At 41.5% G+C, this 20,169-nt stretch overlaps 1 protein-coding gene across 3 annotated transcripts in view; it reads right to left on the bottom strand.

The window, feature by feature from the left end:
• The window catches only part of MATN2 (matrilin 2), a 153,291-nt gene that overhangs the window by 70,559 nt on the left and 62,563 nt on the right, over positions 1-20,169 (bottom strand). The window lies entirely within an intron of this gene.

Raw genomic sequence — 20,169 nt, 5'->3', positions numbered from 1 at the left:
GTGTTTCTATGTATATAGAAAAACTCATTTTTCAAAGTTGGAATTATTCATCTCTATTAAATGCATTAAATAATTTACAATTAACATCAATTTGTGGGACTTCCCTGGCGGTCCAGTGGTTTAGACTCGGTGCTCCCAACGCAGGGGACGTGGGTTCGATCCCTGTTCAGGGAACTAGATTCCGCATGCCGGAACTAAAAGAGCCCCATGCCACAACTAAAGATCCTGCACAAGGCAACGAAGATCCTGCGTGCCGCAACTAAGGCCCAGTGCAGCCAAATAAATAAATTAATTTAAAAAACCCAAGAATTTGTATTTTTCCCATCTCAATGAAAGTGTTCTGAAAACATTTGGATGGTTCTTGAGGACTGAAGTTATCACAAGCAGGTATTTGCGCTTGTCTGCATCAAGTACCATTCTTATTCTTTGAGAACTAAAAGGCTTTGTAATCAGAGTCTCACCAAGGTACACACCAATATACACAGTCTCACCAAGGTAATCTGGTGCTGTCTTTGACATTTTGCAGAAGCTGAGAGAGAGCACAGTGAAAAGACCTGCTACTCCACCAAAAACATGGCAGGTGTAGAACAGCCCCTTATTCCCAAGTCTGCATTTGTCTCTTTGGACATAGTTTTCCTCATTCCATTTCTCTATCAGAAGGACCTTTCAAAATCCATTTTGTGCTCTACTTATTCATCCCATAGATGAGGAAAATGGGAAGCCAAAGGAGGTTAGGTAGAGGTAACAAAGATTACTAGGGAGAAATGAATGTATGGCTATTAATTCTATTTTGGTCAAATATTTATTAGTGCTGGGCCCTGGCTATTTAGTCAAATGCAATGTAAGAACACATTCACAGCAGTGCATTTACTGCCGTGGAACTAAGAATCTATCAGAGGATGAAACGGTTAAAGGTATTTTCACTCCATCACCGACTCAGTCTCTCCTTTGAAGAAACAGGCTGACATGATGGCATTACTTCTCAGCAAGGAGAACGGCTTGGTTTCATAACTAGCTTTTTGAGTGACTTTACCATTAAAGTTGGAGAAAATCAAAGAGCATTAAAGGGATTGAATATATTAAAAATTGTTTTCCTCTGGTTAAAAGTTACCACTAGGACAGCTATGGTAAAAACTTAATACATAGAAAGCTGGATTAATCCCTGACTCCAATGGCTACACTTTAATGTAATCTCCTAGGTCTTTGAGTTTTATAGTTTATTATGCTTTTAGATAATTATAAAATATCAAATTGATAAAAAAGATAAAAGCTGATATATTCATCACCTCTATCAAATGCATTAAATTTTTAAAAAAAATAAAAGCTACATCATAAGATTAAAAAACATTTAGGTCTAAGATTCCAGAAATAAGGATTCTGGTTTTAAAATACTAAAAGAATTATTTTTATTCCCAAATCAATAAAGTAAATGAAAAAATTATAGATGCAAATTCCTCTCTTACCAGTCTATTTCTATCTTATATTTCCAATTGGGAACTCCAACTGAGATTTCCCATGGATCCAGATACAAGGAAAATAGCAAGAATCAGAAAAAACTTCAGCTCATGCAAAAATCATGGTGAATAATTAAAGAGTGACAAAATTTACAGTTAGTTACAAGCTTAAGCCAGAGACCTAAGAAAAATCTGAATCATCAGACACTTTTCATTTATTCAGTCAATGAAGCACCTACTTTATCCCAGGCACTGGGGATGTAGTGGTGAACCAAACAGATAAAGGGGTTCCTGCCGACACACAGCTTGTACTCTAAGGGTTAGTAATGTGAAGTTCTAGGAAGAGCATTTCTGATAAAAACTCAGAAGTGGAATTTATCCAAAGAAAACAAAAACACTAATTCAAAAAGATATATGCACCCCTATGTTCATTGCAGCATTATTTACAATAGCCAAGATACGGCAGCAACCTAAGTGTCCATCATCAGATGAATGGATAAAGAAGATGTGGCACATATATACAATGAAATATTACTCAGCCATAAAAGAAATGAAATGGAGGTATTTGTAATGAGGTGGATGGAGTTAGAGTCTGTCATACAGAGTGAAGTAAGTCAGAAAGAGAAAAAGAAATACAGTATGCTAACACATATATATGGAATCTAAGGAAAAAAAAAAGGTCATGAAGAACCTAGTGGCAAGATGGGAATAAAGACACAGACCTACTAGAGAATGGACTTGAGGATATGGGGAGGGGGAGGGGTGAGATGTGACAGGGTGAGAGAGTGTCATGGACATATATACACTACCAAATGTAAAATAGATAGCTAGTGGGAAGCAGCCGCATAGCACAGGGAGATCAGCTCGGTGCTTTGTGACCACCTAGAGGGGTAGGATAGGGAGGGTGGGAGGGAGGGAGATGCAAGAGGGAAGAGATATGGGAGCATATGTATATGTATAACTGATTCATTTTGTTATAAAGCAGAAAGTAACACACCATTGTAAAGCAATTATACTTCAATAAAGATGTTTAAAAAAAAAAAAAAGAAGATGTGCTACATATAATCAATGAATGTTACTCAGCCATAAAAAAAGAATGAAATTTTGCCATTTGTGACAACATGGATGAACCTGGAGGGTATTATGCTAAGTGAAATAAGTCAGACAGAGAGAGACAGATACATATGATCTCACTTATATGTGGAATCTAAAAAACAAAACAAGTGAACAAGCACAACAAAACAGAAACAGACTCATGGATACAGAGAACAAACTGGTGGTTGCCAGAGGGGACAGGTTAAGGATATGAATGAAATAGGTAAAGGGGATTAAGAGGTACAAACTTCTAGCTATAAAATAAATAAGTCACAGGGACGTAATGTACACATAGGGAATATAATCAATAATACTGTAACAACTTTGTATGGTGACAGATGGTAACTGGACTTATTGTGGTGATTATTTCAAAAAGCATATAATGAAAATGTAAAATACTGAATCACTACGTTGTACACCTGAAACTAATATTAGATGTAAAGAGTGTTTCTGACTGAAAGAACAGTGAATGCAAAGGTCCTTAGGTAGAACAAACTAGCCCCATTTGAGGACTGGGAAGGCCAGAGTAGCTATCAGATGCATCCTAAATAACTAAAATACAAAATAAAACATGCTAGAAATCCAGAAGAGAGGTGCTGCCAATACAATGGGAGTTCAGAACGGGGATGGATTACTGCCAGCCAAGGCTGGATCCATCAGAAAAGGCTGGCAGGCAAGCGGGAGAGAATGGAGAAAGGGAAATGCACCCAGGGCTGAGGGAACAGTAAATGTGCAGAAACAGAGGAAAGCAGGACAGGCATGGTAGCTGAATTCCACTCTGGGAATTCCAAGGGAAGTAGCAGCAGGGAGCATCGGAAGGACAATTGACACCAGATGGCAGAGGGCCTGGAATCAGGCTGCGTGGTCTTAACTGTGTTCAGCAGGCAGTGGGGACCACTCAAGGTAAAAGCCTTAAAAAGGGAGATGGGCCATTTCACCTGAGTTGTGCTTTGGAAGGATAATTCTGGTTGCATCACAGTTTCTTTTAGCTCTGGGAAATATAAAGGACTTCCAGAACAGATAAATGAAAATCACTACTTTGGGAACAGCGGTAGTTTTCTGAATTCCAAGCCAAAGTAGCTTGGGTTTGCTTGCACGTTGATGGGAAAATCAACCTCTTGACAAGGGGACCTTCAATTGTTCTTCAGAGCTCTTGGCCCCGCCCATCGGCTGTCAGTGCATGTCAGTGCACCCCTGCACTTCTCCCTCCTGGCATGTATCACAATGTTAATTACATAGGCATTCATGTAGTGATGTATTTACTGTGTCTCCCTTGCTAGGCTCCCTAACTGGGAGGAGAGCGACCCTGCACAAAGTCCTGATGGCTGGAAAATGACACCCCAGTACGCTGGAACAACGTACCCCCAAATCCCAAGCCCATCTCTGAAGGTGGGGGGGTAGGAGCTTCTCCACCTGGGTCCCCCTTCTCAGCTCCCACAGCTGCTTTGTCTCCTCTCTGTGTCCAGCAGGAATCCTGCCTAGCAGTGGTTACGAAGGAGTAGTGGCAGTTTAAGTAATTTTTTTCTCTTATTTATAATGATCTGTTTTGAATTTTCTAACAAGAGCTTATACCAAGAGCTTTTATAATAATGAAAAAAAATCAATGTTACAAAAGAACCCGTTTGAAAGCAGCATCTTAAAAGCAGTGAGGACTTCCCTGGTGGCGCAGTGGTTAAGAATCCGCCTGCCAATGCAGGGGACACAGGTTCGAGCCCTGGTCTGGGAAGATCCCACATGCCACGGAACAACTAAGCCTGTGCACCACAACTACTCAGCCTGCGAGCCACAACTAGTGAGCCCATGTGCCACAACTACTGAAGCCTGCGTGCCTAGAGCCCGTGCTCCACAACAAGAGAAGCCACCGCAATAAGAAGCCCGCGCACCGCAACGGAGAGTAGCCCCCACTCGCCGCAACTAGAGGAAGCCCGCAGGAAAAGACCCAACGCAGCCAAAAATAATAAAATATATAAATTAAATAAAAAAAAAAAAGGAAAAGAAAGAAAACCAAAGTGTCTGGAGCTTAGAGAAGGTAAGAGGTAAGAAAAGAGACTTGAGCCACAGTGCCATTGGATTATGTTCAAGATTGTCGAGTAATAACAATGGGAAATCATGAAGGATTTTAGGTAGAGGAAGGAAAAAATATTACATCAAAACTTGTCAAGTGGTAGTTTCTTAAAAATTGTTGCAATGTGGAATCTGAAACTACATCAATGAGCTTCCTATACTTTACTACATTAAAATCCATTGGTCTACCTTGCACCCTAAATGAATCGTTTATACTTGTCTACTTTTGTAACATGCAAGCATCGAGCGTTTGGAAAATATTGATTCACTGAGTTACATACATCTTCCAAAAGGTTAAAAAACATTCTGGGGGGCTTCCCTGATGGTGCAGTGGTTAAGAATCCGCCTGCCAATGCAGGAGACACGGGTTCGAGCCCTGGTCCGGGAAGATCCCACATGCCACAGAGCAACTAAGCCCGTTGGCCACAACTACTGAGCTTGCGCTCTAGAGCCCGTGAGCCACAACTGAGCCCACGAGCCACAACTACTGAAGCCTGCGTGCTACAACTACTGAAGCCCGCACGCCAAGAGCCCGTGCTGTATAAGAGAAGCCACTGCAGTGAGAAGCCCGTGCACCGCAACGAAGAGTAGCTCCTGCTCACCGCAACTAGGGGAAGCCTGCACGTAGCAAGGAAGACCCAACACAGCCAAAAATAAAAATATAAAAAATAAAGTGTGTCTTTATAAAATAAAATAAAAGCAGTGAACCAGGATCTTGAAGCAATAAGCATTTTTTCCCCCAAGACTTCCCCCCATAATGTAGGTAGAGAGGCAATGAGATGCTTATGGCTTCCAGAACAGGACAGCCATGAATCACTGAAGGGTCCCGTCTACCAGAGCACAACTTCGGCTGCTCATTAGAATCATCTGGGGACATTTGGAAAATCCTGATGCCCAGCCCAACCCCTTAAATCAGACAGCTGGGGCTGGGATGCAGGCAACACTGTTTGCTAAAGCTCCCAGATAACTCCAGTGTGCAGCCAGGTTGAGAGCTTTTGAACTACAGGATAAAAGTCCTCACAATCATCCAAGGGGAAGGGGCCCAGATGCAAGAGTCAGCCTCCCCCTTTATCAACTGAGTCTGCAGGCTCAGATTCTTCTTTTAAGCAAATCTCAGATTTTTTGGCTGTCCTTGGACCCCTCTCCAAGTGGCTAAAAGACTCCGGACACTAAGTGAGGGTGCAAACTGTGGTAGGAACGGGAGGATCATGGCTTGCGTTCCAGAAGAACGATCCCACAAACAGCAGGCCTGCCAGCTGGCCTCAGGCCTTTCATACTGTTTTTAGAACACTGGGGATTTATGGCCACTAGTGATCTGTACTGTCCCAAAGGAAACCATGCAGGATTAATTTAATTAAACAAAGAGTAAGGAATAAATACAGACTAGGTTCTCACAAAACAACTTTGTTGTTTTTCTGGCAGTGGTCGCTTCCATTTGAAACAAATACAGATGTTTTTGGATGATTCCTTATTCTTTAGGAAAACAGCAATTCTTTTTCTCACAGCCTGGGAGGATTTCACTGAAGGGTGATAAAACCGTGGACGTCAGAGAAGCAGTGGATTCAGAGTTCCCATTACCCTTCCAAGCCTTCTCTACCCCGTTACCCCCACTCATGGCTACTGACTTCAGCCCGATGTCACCTCCTCCAGGAAGCCTTCTTCAGCTTGGCTGGGCTTAGAGTCTCCTTCCTCTGGGCTCCTCTAGCCCTATACACACAGCTCCACAGAGCTAGAGCACTTATGCATTTAGCCCACAGTATTAGAAGGACCGGATCACAGGTCTGTCTGCCCCATGAGAACGATCTGGCCTGACTCAGTTTTGATTCCCCAGTGTCCTAGCGCATGTAGTTGGTGCCCCATAAGCGTTCGTCTACTGAATGAACAGTGACAAAGTCCCATACCCCTTGCCTCCCAACAGGGATGTTCCTGGAGTCCTAGAATATCTCCTCCACCAGAAATGGGGTCCTGGGAAGATGAGTGAGATGGGAATAAAATGTTTTCCAAGTCTCTGTACCTCTCCTCGTCCCCAGCAAGAGATATTTCTCTCCCAGAAGAGTACAATGACATCGGGGAGCCAGCCCCCAGCTGCAGACACCAGAATTCTCATGACAGCTAAGGAACCAGCTGCCTTGCTGTCTGCTGCATGCCTGGTACCTAGCACAGTGCCTGGCACATTGTAGGTGCTCATTAAGTACTTGTGAATGGATGAATGGACCCAACACCTGAAATACAGGGTTGTCAGTCATTCCTCACTCATCAGTCTTACCCAGGCTGTAAGCTCTGAAAGGCACAGGATAAGTCTTCGGTGGTCTTCAGGGTGCCTGTGATACCACACACTTCACATAGCAGGTGCTTAGTGGACATGTGTTGATCTGACTTGACAATCACCAGCCTGGAGTACTCAGGGATGGGTGGCTCTTATCTGACCACTCCCTTTTAGAGGTCAAGTTCCCCTTCACAGTTTCCCTTACCACAGTTATAATTGAACACTTAATTTGCAATTGTTAATTTCATGTCTACTTCCCCTGCCATTTGAAGGCAGTGCTTGTTCTGTTCAGCCCTCCAGCTCAAATAACTAGCAATGGTGTTTGGCATGTGGTCAATTTTTAAAAATATATTTGAATGACTTCATTCATTCATTCATTCATTCGTCAAATTGCTCAAACTGCTGAGAAAAAAACAGTGAATAAAATAGATAAAAAAAATCAGTCAATCTCTGTCCCCATGTAGCGGATATTCAAGTGGGAAGCCAGCTCCTACTGACTCACGTTGACAGACTGTGCCCACCTCTTCCCAACTCTGCGTTCATCAAGGCCGAGTGGGTAGCTTGAAATCAGCCATGGTGGTAGTATTGACAACACAGGAATTGGTGAACATTACAAATTGGAGCTTTTCCCCCTGGAGATCTGGTTGTTAAACATTTACTAGCATACCATGGACAGGGGCCAGACATAAACAACATAAACAGGTAAAAATATATATTACATTAGATCTTAGAAGTGCTATAGAACAAAATTAAGCAGGAAAGGGGGGTTGGGAGTATGGAGGAAAGGGAGCTTTTGTTTTAAATAGTGTGGTCAGAAGGTGGTCTCACAGAAAAGATTATTTTATACAAGGACCTGAGGGAGGTAATATGAAAAAGTAGGGATCAAGGGGGTCGAATCTTGGAGGAGGAGATAAGGGGCAGTTATGTTTCTTTCCATAGGGCTTAAGGGAAGCAATCAGATAGAATGAAAAGAATATTGCCTTTGGAGCCAGACCTGGCTTCAGCGAGGTGACCTGTGTGACTTCATATAAGTGATTTCTATGAGATTGAATTTTCATAGAGGTTAAATAATTAAGTGGAGAAAACATCTTATTGCAGGGTTAAATAAGATAATATAGATGATAAAGCATCTGAGAGATGGGAGGTACTCAACAAATGTTAGTCTCCTTTTTTCCTAGTTTAGGGTAAAGAAAGGTCTTGGTGGTGCAGGCCTAGTAAAGCATGGAGGAAAGGTGAACCCCAACCAAATTTTGCCTACATCACAATTCTAATATAATATCACTTTATTGGGTGCCTATGAACCCCCCCACTAGATTCAGATTTCTTTAAATGACATCAGTGTATCTGTGACTAAGTTTTGGTTTGTGAGTTCTATGCTGAATTGATCTGACACAGCAAAGTAGGCAATTTTGAATTTGATAACAAAAGATCTCAACAAACTCAAACAATGCCTTGCCAAAGGGCAAATGTTAGCCTATACAGCTGACAGTCAGCAAAATCCGCTTGCTTCTCTTGTTTCCTGGAGAATTTTAGGAGGGATGTTAGCTGCATCTGTTCAGTCTTCCCAAGTGAAATAAATCAGTGAGGATTTGATAACTAAGCGCCCCAGGGCTATGCTCAAATCCTTCCCTAGCGTTCCCCTGAGGCTCACAGCCATTCTAGATTTAAGGGCCTTCCTCAGTGTGTGATCTTGAAACCCTAGCACAGCGCCTCGGCCGAAGAACTTGGAAAACTTCCATCTGGTTACACTGGATGAGAAGCACGGGACAAAGACTGCAGTGGCCGTGCCTGACATCATCCTGGGCAAAATTAAAGGCTTTTTACTGACTTTTCAGAATTGGAGACAAGCCTCATGGCATGCTATTGACACCAATGACAGTTTAATTTCTCCTCTGGACTTAAAGCAAAATGAACACCTTTAAAGACATGCTCCACTTTTTTTTTACGGCTCCTGCTGCTATTTAGCCTGAGATGGAGAAATCAGAAATTATGTATCACAGCGAGAGAGAAGAGAAATGTATTATTAGAGCTGTTATTTCACTCAGCTGGGAAACAATGCGATTTCTGCCTGCTCCAACCCTGAAAAGTCACTTGGAGTTAGGGCTCTGCAAACACCTGCCAAACCTAAGCCTGCATTTTGGGGACCATCCCCCTTCTTTCATCATATCTGAAAGCCCTAATCTTATTTTGACAGCTGCGGTTTGGATTTAAAGACTTTCAGCAGTAACTGTGAGCCATCAGCCTTGTGCTTCTCTGCTGGAAGAAACACCACCAACCCAATGTCACCCAGAAAAACAAACCCGTCCTTCCAGGCAAACTCCAGCTGTGCCTCGCATCCCTCCTCCCCCAACGGCTTCATTCTTTTTCAATCAGTTCTCCAATTCATGAACGAGATTTTAGTTTTCTTTTCAGAAGGGGAAAAGAGGAGGATCCCCAAAACAAAGCCTGACAACATAAGTAAATCCGACTGAATGAGGTTGATCAAAATAATAAATAAGCGTGAACGAATAATGCCCTAGTCATGCAGAGCGCTTTGCAATTTCCAAACGGCTGTCAGTCACATCATCACGTTCTCACTATGAACTCCCTGCGGAGTGGAATCTCCCAGGGAGAGATCTAGTTTAAAACAGCGGGAGCAGTGGTTTTCAAACTTGACCAGAATCCCCTGGAGGGCTTTAAAAGGATGTTAAAAGACACCTTCCTAGGCTGCATCCCTGGAGTCCCTGATTCAGTAGGTCTGGGGTAAGTAGGGCCTGGGAATTTGCATTCCTAACAAGTTTACCCGCAAAGCCGCCTGTTTGTGTGCACGCACGCAGTCTGCTCGCTCTTGCACTTGCTCCGCGCTGTCTCAGCTTTGTGGGCTGCCCCAAAGCTGAGACCTTGACCTCCCCTTTCCACACTCCCTTTCCCACTCCCTCCCCTTTCCCACAATCCCTCCAAGATTCCATCCATCTTCAGGGTCAATTACCACCACCAAGCTATCCAGCCAGGCATTTTTCTTGAACTCTAACCCTCATCTCCAGCTGCATCCAACCACTTGTGTGGGCTCTCGCCCGGACTCACTGCTTTCCCCGCAAAACCAGGTTTCCTCTCTTAAGTTATTTATCAGTTTAAATTCTGGTTTCCTCTCTTAAGTTATTTATCAGTTTAAATTCTGGTTTCCTCTCAAGTTATTTATCAGTTTAAATTCTGGTTTCCTCTCAAGTTATTTATCAGTTTTAATTCTAACACCCCTCACCCACCATTCCCCATCTTCAGTCATAAATCCTCCCTGGGGCGGGGATTATTGCTGTGATCTCCTAATTAACTCCATGGGCATAAGAAACACACGCACTGAATTGACTGAACTGATTTGAACTGTAAACTGATGGTATCGTCCATGTTCTGCTCCGCATGTGCAGAGCACAAGGGAAGCCAAGATCTGAGTGTTCTTGGAGGGTCTTGGGTCTCAAACATATAAGAGGAAACACTTACTTTTCTCCCACACACCACAAGAGCGTCTGGCTCATAGAGGGGAATCAGTAAGTATTGAATGAATAAATGAACGAATGAGTGGATGGATGGATGGTATTTCTGCACCTATTATCTAATTCTAATTCTAATCCTAGGTATATATTACTGCCATGGTCAATTTACTAAAATGTGGTTTTCCCCTTGACACCCTGTGTTCAGGCCCTCTATCCACCAGAGACAGCAGCTGGAACTCAGCTTGAGAATCAGATCACTCCATAATTTGTTCCAGCTTAAATTCATTTCCTCATCCCCCACTAATGTCCCAAACTATTCCAAATAGGCAGCCTGTACAGTTAGCATCCCCTAAAGACAACAAGCTCTACATTTCTCTTCTCTTCTTTGACTTGCTAGAAAAACCCTTATTCTCCAAAGCCTTCCCTGATTGTTCCATGACTCTTCCTCCAATCTCTTCTCTTGCAGCCTTCTGTCTCAGCACCAGTTACCTACAATAAACTACACATATTCAACATAGACAAGCTGGTAAACTTGACATATCAACATATCATCACCATAATCAAGATAACATATCCATCACCTCCAAATCCCCAAAGTTTCCTAGTGCCCCTTTGTAATCCCTCCACCTGTCCCTTCTCTCCCCTTGGCCCCAGGCAACCACTAATCTGCTGATCATAGATTAGTTACCATTTTCTAAAATTTCATATAAATGGAATCCTACAATATGTACTCTTTTTTTTTTTTTTTGGTCTCCTTTTTTTCATTCAACATGGTTATTTTGACATTCATCCAGCTTGCTGCATGGGTCAATAGTTCATCCTTTTCATTGCCTAGTAGTATTACATTGTATGCATATATCACAATTTGTTAAGAATTCACCTGTTGATGATTTGGGCTGTTTCCAGTTTTAGGTTATTACAAGTAAAGCTGCTATAAACATTTGTTTGGATATAAACTTTAATTTCTTTTGAGTAAATACCTAAAAGTGGAATTATGGTAGGTACATACTTAACTTTGTAAGAAACTGCTAAACTGTTTTCCAAAGTGGTTGAACCATTTTACATTCCTACCAGGAACAATGATAATTCTGTTCCCAACTTTGCTAATACTTGGCATGGTCAATATTTTAAAATGTATCCAATCTAGTGGAAGTATAGTGGTATCTCATTGTGGCTTTAATTTTGTATTTCCTTAGTATCTAATAAGTTTGAGCATCTCTTCTTTATATATCTTCTTTGGTTAAGTGTCTATTCAAATCTTTTGCCCATTTTGACTGGGCTGTTTATTTTTCTATTATTGAGTTGTAAGAATTCTTTATAAATTCTAAGGTCCTTTGTTGGATATATATTTGCAAATATTTAATTCCAGTCTGTGACTTGACCTTTTCCCTTTAGTAGCAGTGTATTTGGAAGAGCAAATGTTTTAATTTTGATGATGTTCAATTTACTGAGTTTTTCTTTTATGTTTTGTGTCCTATTTAAAAAATCCTTGCCAAACCCAGGGTCATCAAATTTTTTTCTTATATTTTCATCTAGACATTTAAATGTTTCTATTCTATATTAACATTTAACATCAATTTTGAATAAATTTTTGTATATGGTGTGAGGTAAGGGTCAATGTTCATTTTTTGGCACATGGCAATCCAATTGTTGTAACACAATCTGTTGATGACATTATTTTTTCCCCATGAATTGCCTTGGCACCTCTGTCAAGAATCACTTCACCATATGCGTGTGGGTCTATTTCTGGACTATATTCTGCTCAGGTGATGTCCATCGTTACACCAATACCGCACTGTTTTGATGACTATTGCTTTACAGTCAGTCCTCAAGTAAGATAATTTGATCCCCACAACTTTATTTATTTCAAAGTTTTAGTTGATCCTCATTATTTGCAGATTCCATATTTGCGAATTTACCTACTTGATAAAATTTTTCTTGGAACCCAAAATCAATACTTGTAGCATTTTCAGGGCCATTCATGGATCTGTACAGAGTGGTGAAAAAATTGAGCCACCTAATGCACTTTCCCAGTGAAGGTCAAACAAGCAATGCTCTGACTTCTTGTTTTAGCTCGCATACTGTAAATAAGCATCTTTTATGTGTTCTATTTAGGGCCATATTTTAAAAAATTTTTGTGCTTTCTATTGGTGACCCCACTGTGTAAAATGGCCCCTAACAGTAGTGTTGAAGTGCTGTCTAGTGTTCCTAAGGCAAGAAGGCCGTGATGTGCCTTTTGGAGGAAAGATGTGTGTTAGATGAGCTTCATTCAGGCATGAGTAATAGTGCTGTTGGCTGTGAGTTCAATGTTAATGAATCAACAATATATACTCAATAAGGCGTCTTTAAACAGAAACACCCATAAAACAAGGTTCTGTATCGATTGGTGAGATGTTGTGGCCAGAAGCTCTCAGGAAACGAACCCTGTACTTCACCTAGGAATGATGATCCAGTAATCACTAGTTCAATGTTAACAGAGACTTATAAACCATAACTATCGTGAATAATAAGAATCAATCGTATTTGACTATTCAATTTTTTTCATTTTCATTTATATATTAGAATCAGATTATCAGTTTCTACCCAAAAAATTCTGCTAGGATTTTGATAGAGATTGCTTTGAATCTATAGGTCATTTTGGAAAGAACTGACATCTTAGCAATAGTAAGTCTTCTATTCGATGATTTGACATATCTCTCCATTTATTTAGGTCTTCTTTAATTTATTGCAGACATCTTTTGCCTTTGTCAATGTACATCTTTTGTCAAATTTATCCCTAATTTCTATATTTCTGATACTAGTGTAAAATGGTACTTTTTAAATGTCTATTTAAGATTTTTGTTGCCAGTATATAAAAATACAATCAAATAATTTTGTAAATTGAGTTTTTATCTTGCAACCTTGCTGAATTCATTAATTAATTTTAGTAGCTTTTTTGAAGATTCTATTAGCTTTTCTACATATGCAATCACATAGTCTGTAAATAAAGACAGTTTTACCTTTTCCTTTCCAATCTGTATGACTTTCTAATTTCTTTTTATTTCATTATTGTGTCAGTTAAAACATCCAGTCCAATGTTGAATGGAAGTGTGGCAGTGGACATACTTTCTTGTTCCTTATCTTAAAAGGAAAACACTTAGTCTTTTGAGTATGATGTTAACCGTAGGTTTTTTCACAGGTGCTCTTTATCAGGTTGAGGAATTTCCCTTTATTTCTAGTTTATTGAGAGTTTTTATCATGAACAAATGTTGGGTATTGTCCAATGCTTTTTGGCATCTATTGAAATGATCCTATATATTTTCATTTTTTAATCTGTTAATAGGGTGAATTGAATTATATTGATTTTTATTGAAGTCTAGTTGATATTGTATAAGTTACAGGTGTACAATACAGTGATTCACAATTTTTAAAGGTTTTACTCTATAATTATTATAAAATATTGGCTATATTCCCTGTGTTGTACAATATATCCTTGTAGTTTTGTGTGTGTGTGTGTGTGTGTGTGTGTGTGTGTGTAGTCTTTTTTTTGTGGCTGCATTGGGTCTTCATTGCTGCGCAGGGACTTTCTCTAGTTGCAGCGAGCTGGGGCTAATCTTTGTTGCGGTGCGCGGGCTTCTCATTGGGGTGGCTTCTCTTGTTGCGGAGCATGGGCTCTAGGTGTGCGGGCTCTAGGTAGTTGTGGCACATGGGCTCAGTAGTTGTGGCTCTCAGGCTCTAGAGCGCAGGCTCAGTAGTTGTGGCGCACGGGCTTAGTTGCTCCGCAGCATGTGGAATCTTCCCAGACCAGGGATCGAACCCATGTCCCCTGCATTGGCAGGCGGATTCTTAACCACTGTGCCACCAGGCAAGTCCACTGTAGCTTATTTCATACATAATAGTTTGTACCTCTTAATCTCCTACCCTTACTTACACCTCCCCTTTCCCTCTCCCCACTGGTAACCACTAATTTGTTCTTTATACGTGTGAGTCTGTTTCTTTTTATTATATTCACTAGTTTGTTGTATTTTTTAGATTCCACATATCAGTGATAACATCCAGTATTTGTCTTTCTCTGTCTGACTTATTTCACTTAGCATAATAATACCCTCCAAGTCCATTCATGTTGCTGCAAATGGCAAAATTTAATTCTTTTTTATGGCTGAGTAGTATTCCATTGTATACATATATCACATCTTCTTTATGCATTCATCTGTTGATGGACACTTATGTTATTTCCATATCTTGGCAATTGTAAATAAGGCTGCTATGAACATTGGGGTGCATGTATCGTGTTTTTGTTTCTTTCAAATATATACCCAGGAGTGGAATTGCTGGATCATACAGTAGTTCTTTTTTTAGTTTTTTGAGAAACCTCTATACTGTTTTCCACAGTGGCTACACCAACAGTGTGTGAGGGTTCCCTTTTCACCACATCCTCGCCAACATTTGTTATTTGTGTTCTTTTTGATGATAGCCATTCTAACAGGGGTGAGGTGATATCTCACTGTGATGAATTTGATTTGCACTTCCCTGATGGTTAGCGATGTTGAGCTTCTTTTCTGTGCCTGTTGGGCAACTGCATGTTCTCTTTGGGAAAATGTCTGTTCAGGTCTTCTGCCCATTTTTCAATTGGGTTGTTGTTTGTTTGTTTTGATGTTGAGTTGTATGAGCTGTTTATATATTTTGTATATTAACCCCTTATCAGTCATATCATTTGCAAATATTCTCATTCAGTAGGTTGGCTTTTTGTTTTGTCAATGGTTTCCTTTGCTGTGCAAAGCTTTTAAGTTTAATTAGGTCCCATATGCTTAGTTTTGCTTTTATTTCCTTTGTTTTAAGAGACAGATCCAAAAATATATTACTATGATATATGTCAAAGAGTGTTCTGCCTGTGTTTTCCTCTAGGAGTTTTGTGGTTTCTGATCTAACATTTAGGTCTTTAATCCATTTTGAGTTTATTTTTGTATACGGTGTTAGGAAATGTTCTAATTTCATTCTTTTCCATGTAGGTGTCCAGTTTTCCTAGCACCACTTATTGAAGAGACTGTCTTTTCTCCATTGTATATTCTTACCTCCTCTGTCATAGATTAATTGACCATAAGTGAGTGGGTTTATTTCTGGGCTCTCTATTCTGTTCCATTGATCTATGTGTCTGTTTCTGTGTCAGTACATACTGTTTTGATTACTGTAGCTTGGTAGCACAGTCTAAAGTCAGGGAGTGTGATTCCTCTACCTCTGTTCTTCTTTCTCAAGATTGTGTTGGCTATTTAGGGTCTTTTGTGTTTCATACAAATTTTAAAATTATTTGCTCTAGTTCTGTGAAAAATGCCATTGGTATTTTGATAGGGATTGCACTGAATCTATAGATTGCCTTGGGTAGTATGGTCATTTTAACAATATTAATTCTTCCAATCCAAGAACACAGTATATCTTTCCATCTATTTGTGTCGTCTTCAATTTCTTTCATCAGTGCTTTATAGTTTTCCAAGTACAGGTCTTTTACCTTCTTAAGTAGGTTTATTCCTAGGTATTTTATTCTTTTTGATGCAATGGTAAATGGGATTGTCCCCTTAATTTCTCTTTCTGATAGTTCATTGTTAGTGTATAGAAATACAACAGATTTCTGTATATTAATTTTGTATCCTACAGGGTTTCCCTGGTGGCGCAGTGGTTAAGAATCTGCCTGCCAATGCAGGGGACACGGGTTCAAGACCTGGTCCGGAAAGATCCCACATGCCACAGAGCAACTAAGCCTGTGTGCCACAACTACTGAGCCTGCGCTCTAGAGCCCATGAGCCACAACTACTGAGCCCGTGTGCCACAAGTGCGGAAGCCCGCGTGCCTAGAGCCCGTGCTCCGCAACAAGAGAAGCCACTGCAATGAGAAGCCTGCGCACTGCAACAAAAGAGTAGCACCCACTCGCCACAACTAGAGAAAGCCCGCGCACAGCAACGAAGACCCAACACAGCCAAAAATAAATTAAAAAAAAAAAAAATTTTGTATCCTGCAACTTTACTGAATTCATTAACGAGCTTTAGTAGTTTTCTGGTAGTATCTTTAGGATTTTCTATGTATAGTATCATGTCATATATTGACTGATTTTTGAATGTTAAACCAACCTTGCATTCTTGTGATAAATCCCATTTGGTCTTGATTACATTACATATATGGATTCTATTTGATAAGTTTTTAATAATTTTTGCATTCACATTCATGAGGAATGTTGGGTATAGCTTTCTTTTCCCTTTTTAATAATGTGACTGTTTTTCTGTCACATCAAAGGGGTCATGCCCTTTGATTAAACTCGAATATAAAAGCTCTTGGACTTCCCTGGCGGTCCAGTGGTTAAGACTCCACGTTTCCACTGCAGGAGGCGCAGGTTCAATCCCTGGTCAGGGAAGATCCCATATGCCGCACAGTGTGGCCCCCCAAAAATAATAAATAAAATAAAAGCTATTAAATCTCTTATGTAGCTTGGGAAAATAATGTCAGGAACATATCTGAACAATGAAAGCTGTAAAATGCATTTGGTGTGTTTCTTGAGAGAGAAAAAATGAGAAAGCTGCACAAGAAAGTTACATTTTCTTGCCAAGTGAAGTTTTCTAAATGTTGCATTTTCATTATTCTTCCAGATAGATTAAATATTCCAGAAGGGAGGCAAAGAAAGGGAGAATTCCTTATTTTTAAAAAAAGAAAGAAAACAAGATAAAGTTCCTTCTTGTTAGTGGGAAAAGAATTCAAGGGGAGGGAAATGGTAGAGGGAAATAGACATGTGAAGATAGGCACACTTCATGAGGATCGCCTCCCCCCACGTTTTTAAATGGAGAAAGGGAAGAACATAAACTTCTATTGAGCCCTATGGGCTATGCACTATGGTAGTGCTTTTGCATATATCTTATATAATGGTTTTGGATGGGGTAGCCTTTTTGGAGAACAGAAGAATCCATAATGTTACCTCCAATACATTCCAAATTGCTCATGCGGGCAAAACTTTGAACATAAGATTATTTAATATGCTTGATCTGGTCTTTAAATGAAAGGGCACATTTTGAGACACTGACTAACTGGTGTCCAGAAGAGGGTTTCTGGACAGTGAAAAGACCCAAATCCAAGTCATCTTAAGATGTATTCATGCCTCCCCTGAAAAAGAGAAAATTAATGGGGGGTAGGGGATTACACTCTTCAATAATCAAAGGGCTTTCTCTTTTTAGTTGGAAAGGGAAATAAACTTTTTGGTATATAGCTTCAGATGGCAGAAATAGGATCAAAGGTGGGAATTACAGAGAGTAGGACTTCAGCTCGACCACTGATCCAGGCTCTCTGGAGGTGGGATACAGGTGCTTTGTAATGACCTGGTGTTCCAGATGGCTGATGATGGTTGGACATGCACCATCACTGTGGGACACCAGGAAGAAACAGAATTCCTGGGTTAAGTGGGAAAGAGAGCTAACAGTCTGATAGACAAGGTCTGTTTCCACTCGAAGAACCTATGAATCAGCTGTGTCTGCCTACTCTCTCCACACAGGCAGGGTTGGAATAGAAAATGGTGGGTATAGTGTCTCTGTGTGTGTGTGTGTGTGTTTGAAGGCCATCGCCTAAGAGTCCCTCTCACAATCATCCTGTACAATGACAATATCACAGGAGTTGGTAGTTAACTTGGGGGAACGACAATCATTTGAATGTTAGTCCTGGTGAATTAGTTCTGAGTCTCCCCTGGGAACAGTGAGCCTTTGAACCTGCCTGTCCTCGTGGGCTTGGAGGAGTATCTCCGGCTGCAGGGCTGCCTTCCACCTCAAGGATCATGGGACAGTATCGAATGGTGAGTAAAAGCTAGGCCCATGCAGTCACACATAATAGGATTTGGGTTCTGGTTTGGTCTCATTACTAGCCACAGGACCTTGAGTAAATCGTCTAACCTTTTTTGGTACCTTATTTTCCTTGCCTGTAAAATGAGAATGCTAAACCTACCTGAAGAGCTCAGTGTCAGAGTTAATGAGATGATGAGTATGAAGCACTCAGGAGAGCTCCTGGCGCATGGTAAACACTTAATGAGTGGCTATAGTTAGGCCAGACGTCCTGTGCAGCACGCTGAGCTGGGCAGGGGCTGCAATCACTTTGGACCGTAACTACCTTGGCTGTTTATTCAATTTACTTCCATGCAAGAATGTAGATCCAAGAGAGCAGAAACACGGCTGTTTTATTCACTCTCTGATTTCTAGTAATTTGTACGGGGCCTGGAACACCTTAAAGGTTCAAAACTGGAAATAGCTGTGTCTCATTCCCCTCCAGGCCCAGTGAGTCTCTCTCCACATCGGCAGGGACAGGCCCCCGCGAGCGGCTCAGAACAGCCTCCCCTTGGCACAATTTTGCACTGTTCGCCAGACCAAGATCACGGCTCAGTAGCTGCAGCACACAGGTTCAGTAGCTGTGGCGCACAGGCTCAGTAGGTGTGGCGCACGGGCTGAGCTGCTCCGCGGCATGTGGGATCTTCCCAGACCGGGGATCGAACCCATGTCCCCTGCATTGGCAGGCGGATTCTTAACCACTGTGCCACCAGGGAAGTCCCCTGGGTGACTCTTAATTACTGAAGCTTGAGAACCACTGCCTGGGTTCAGGCCCCTCTGACCCGGACCTCCTTGCTCCTCCACCCAGATCAGTCTGTCTGGACCCAGGCAGTTTCTGCATCACGCTCTTTGCACCCACAGCCCGAGAACAGGAGGGAGCCAAGGCCAGACCGACCTTGGGAGAGCCTGGGGCCTCAGGACTTGAGGTGGGACCAGGCGGGGGCTGGCAAACCTGCTATGTGGGGAAGGCCCAGCTCATGACATCAAACTTTTTATTTTTTAGTTTCTGGTCTCGAAATTCCTCTGGATTGACTAAGCCAGACCATGGAAAGTGGACATTGGCAGATGCCCGGATCCCAGCGGATCACCGGGGCAGGTTGCAAGGAGAAGAACTTTTTGTGCTCCGGAGAAGGGAAGGGCAGGATGTGAGTTAGCAAGGTGGAGGGAGGCTGAGTGCTCTGCAGAGAAACGCTGAGTGGGAGGCTCCTGGAGAGGATGGGGCACGACTAAGAAGATGTTTAGGTTGTTTGCTGAGCGGTATGTGAGGCGACCTTGCCTGGGCTCCCTCAGTCCTCCAGTAAATTCTATTAAACCCATGAGCATATGGTACGAGTGATTTTCGTTGTGGAAACTGAAGAAGGGTCAGAGGTTCAAGCGGAAGGCCAGGATGATTCAGGCTCCACAAAACAAACAATCTGGCATCCTGGAGGAGCCTGAGAACACAGGGTCCCCCAGGACTTACATAGCCTGAGGGCTTTGGGCTTCTACAGGCCACAGAACTGGAGAAGTCGAGCAGATGTTCCCTAATCTTAGGGGCCAGGGGGCCCCTGGCCAACCACTCTCAACCCAAAGAAAAGTGAGAAGACAAAAGGAAAATGTGGTTTGGCTCTATAAACGGGATACTAATTATAGCCATTTGTGCAAACTGTTTTCCATTAGTGCTTAATTGCTTACCATGCGGTATAATAACAATTACGCATTGCATGACCTACATGTCAGATTAGCTGAGTTTTATTTGCCTCCATGTGGGCCAGTCTTCCTCATGTCTTGAGGAAGTCTGGTTGTCTGTGGGCTAACACAGTGGCTTTATTTATAACTTGAAAAAAAATTATAGGCACAACACTCAGTGTATGGGTAATTCTCTCCTCTAAGAGGCGGATTACCTCATGTGCCTCAAATGTCAGTATGTTGTCTAGTTTTGGGGCTTGGCCAGAAAAAGAGAATGTGCATTCTATTAACACTTTATATCTGTCTGTCCTTTTCTATTTAGGAGACCTATA

Source organism: Eubalaena glacialis, chromosome 17 (assembly GCF_028564815.1).
Source record: "Eubalaena glacialis isolate mEubGla1 chromosome 17, mEubGla1.1.hap2.+ XY, whole genome shotgun sequence".
Classification (NCBI taxonomy): domain Eukaryota; kingdom Metazoa; phylum Chordata; class Mammalia; order Artiodactyla; family Balaenidae; genus Eubalaena; species Eubalaena glacialis.
Note: the sequence above shows the minus strand (reverse complement) of the source record. Positions and strands in the feature narration are given on the sequence as shown.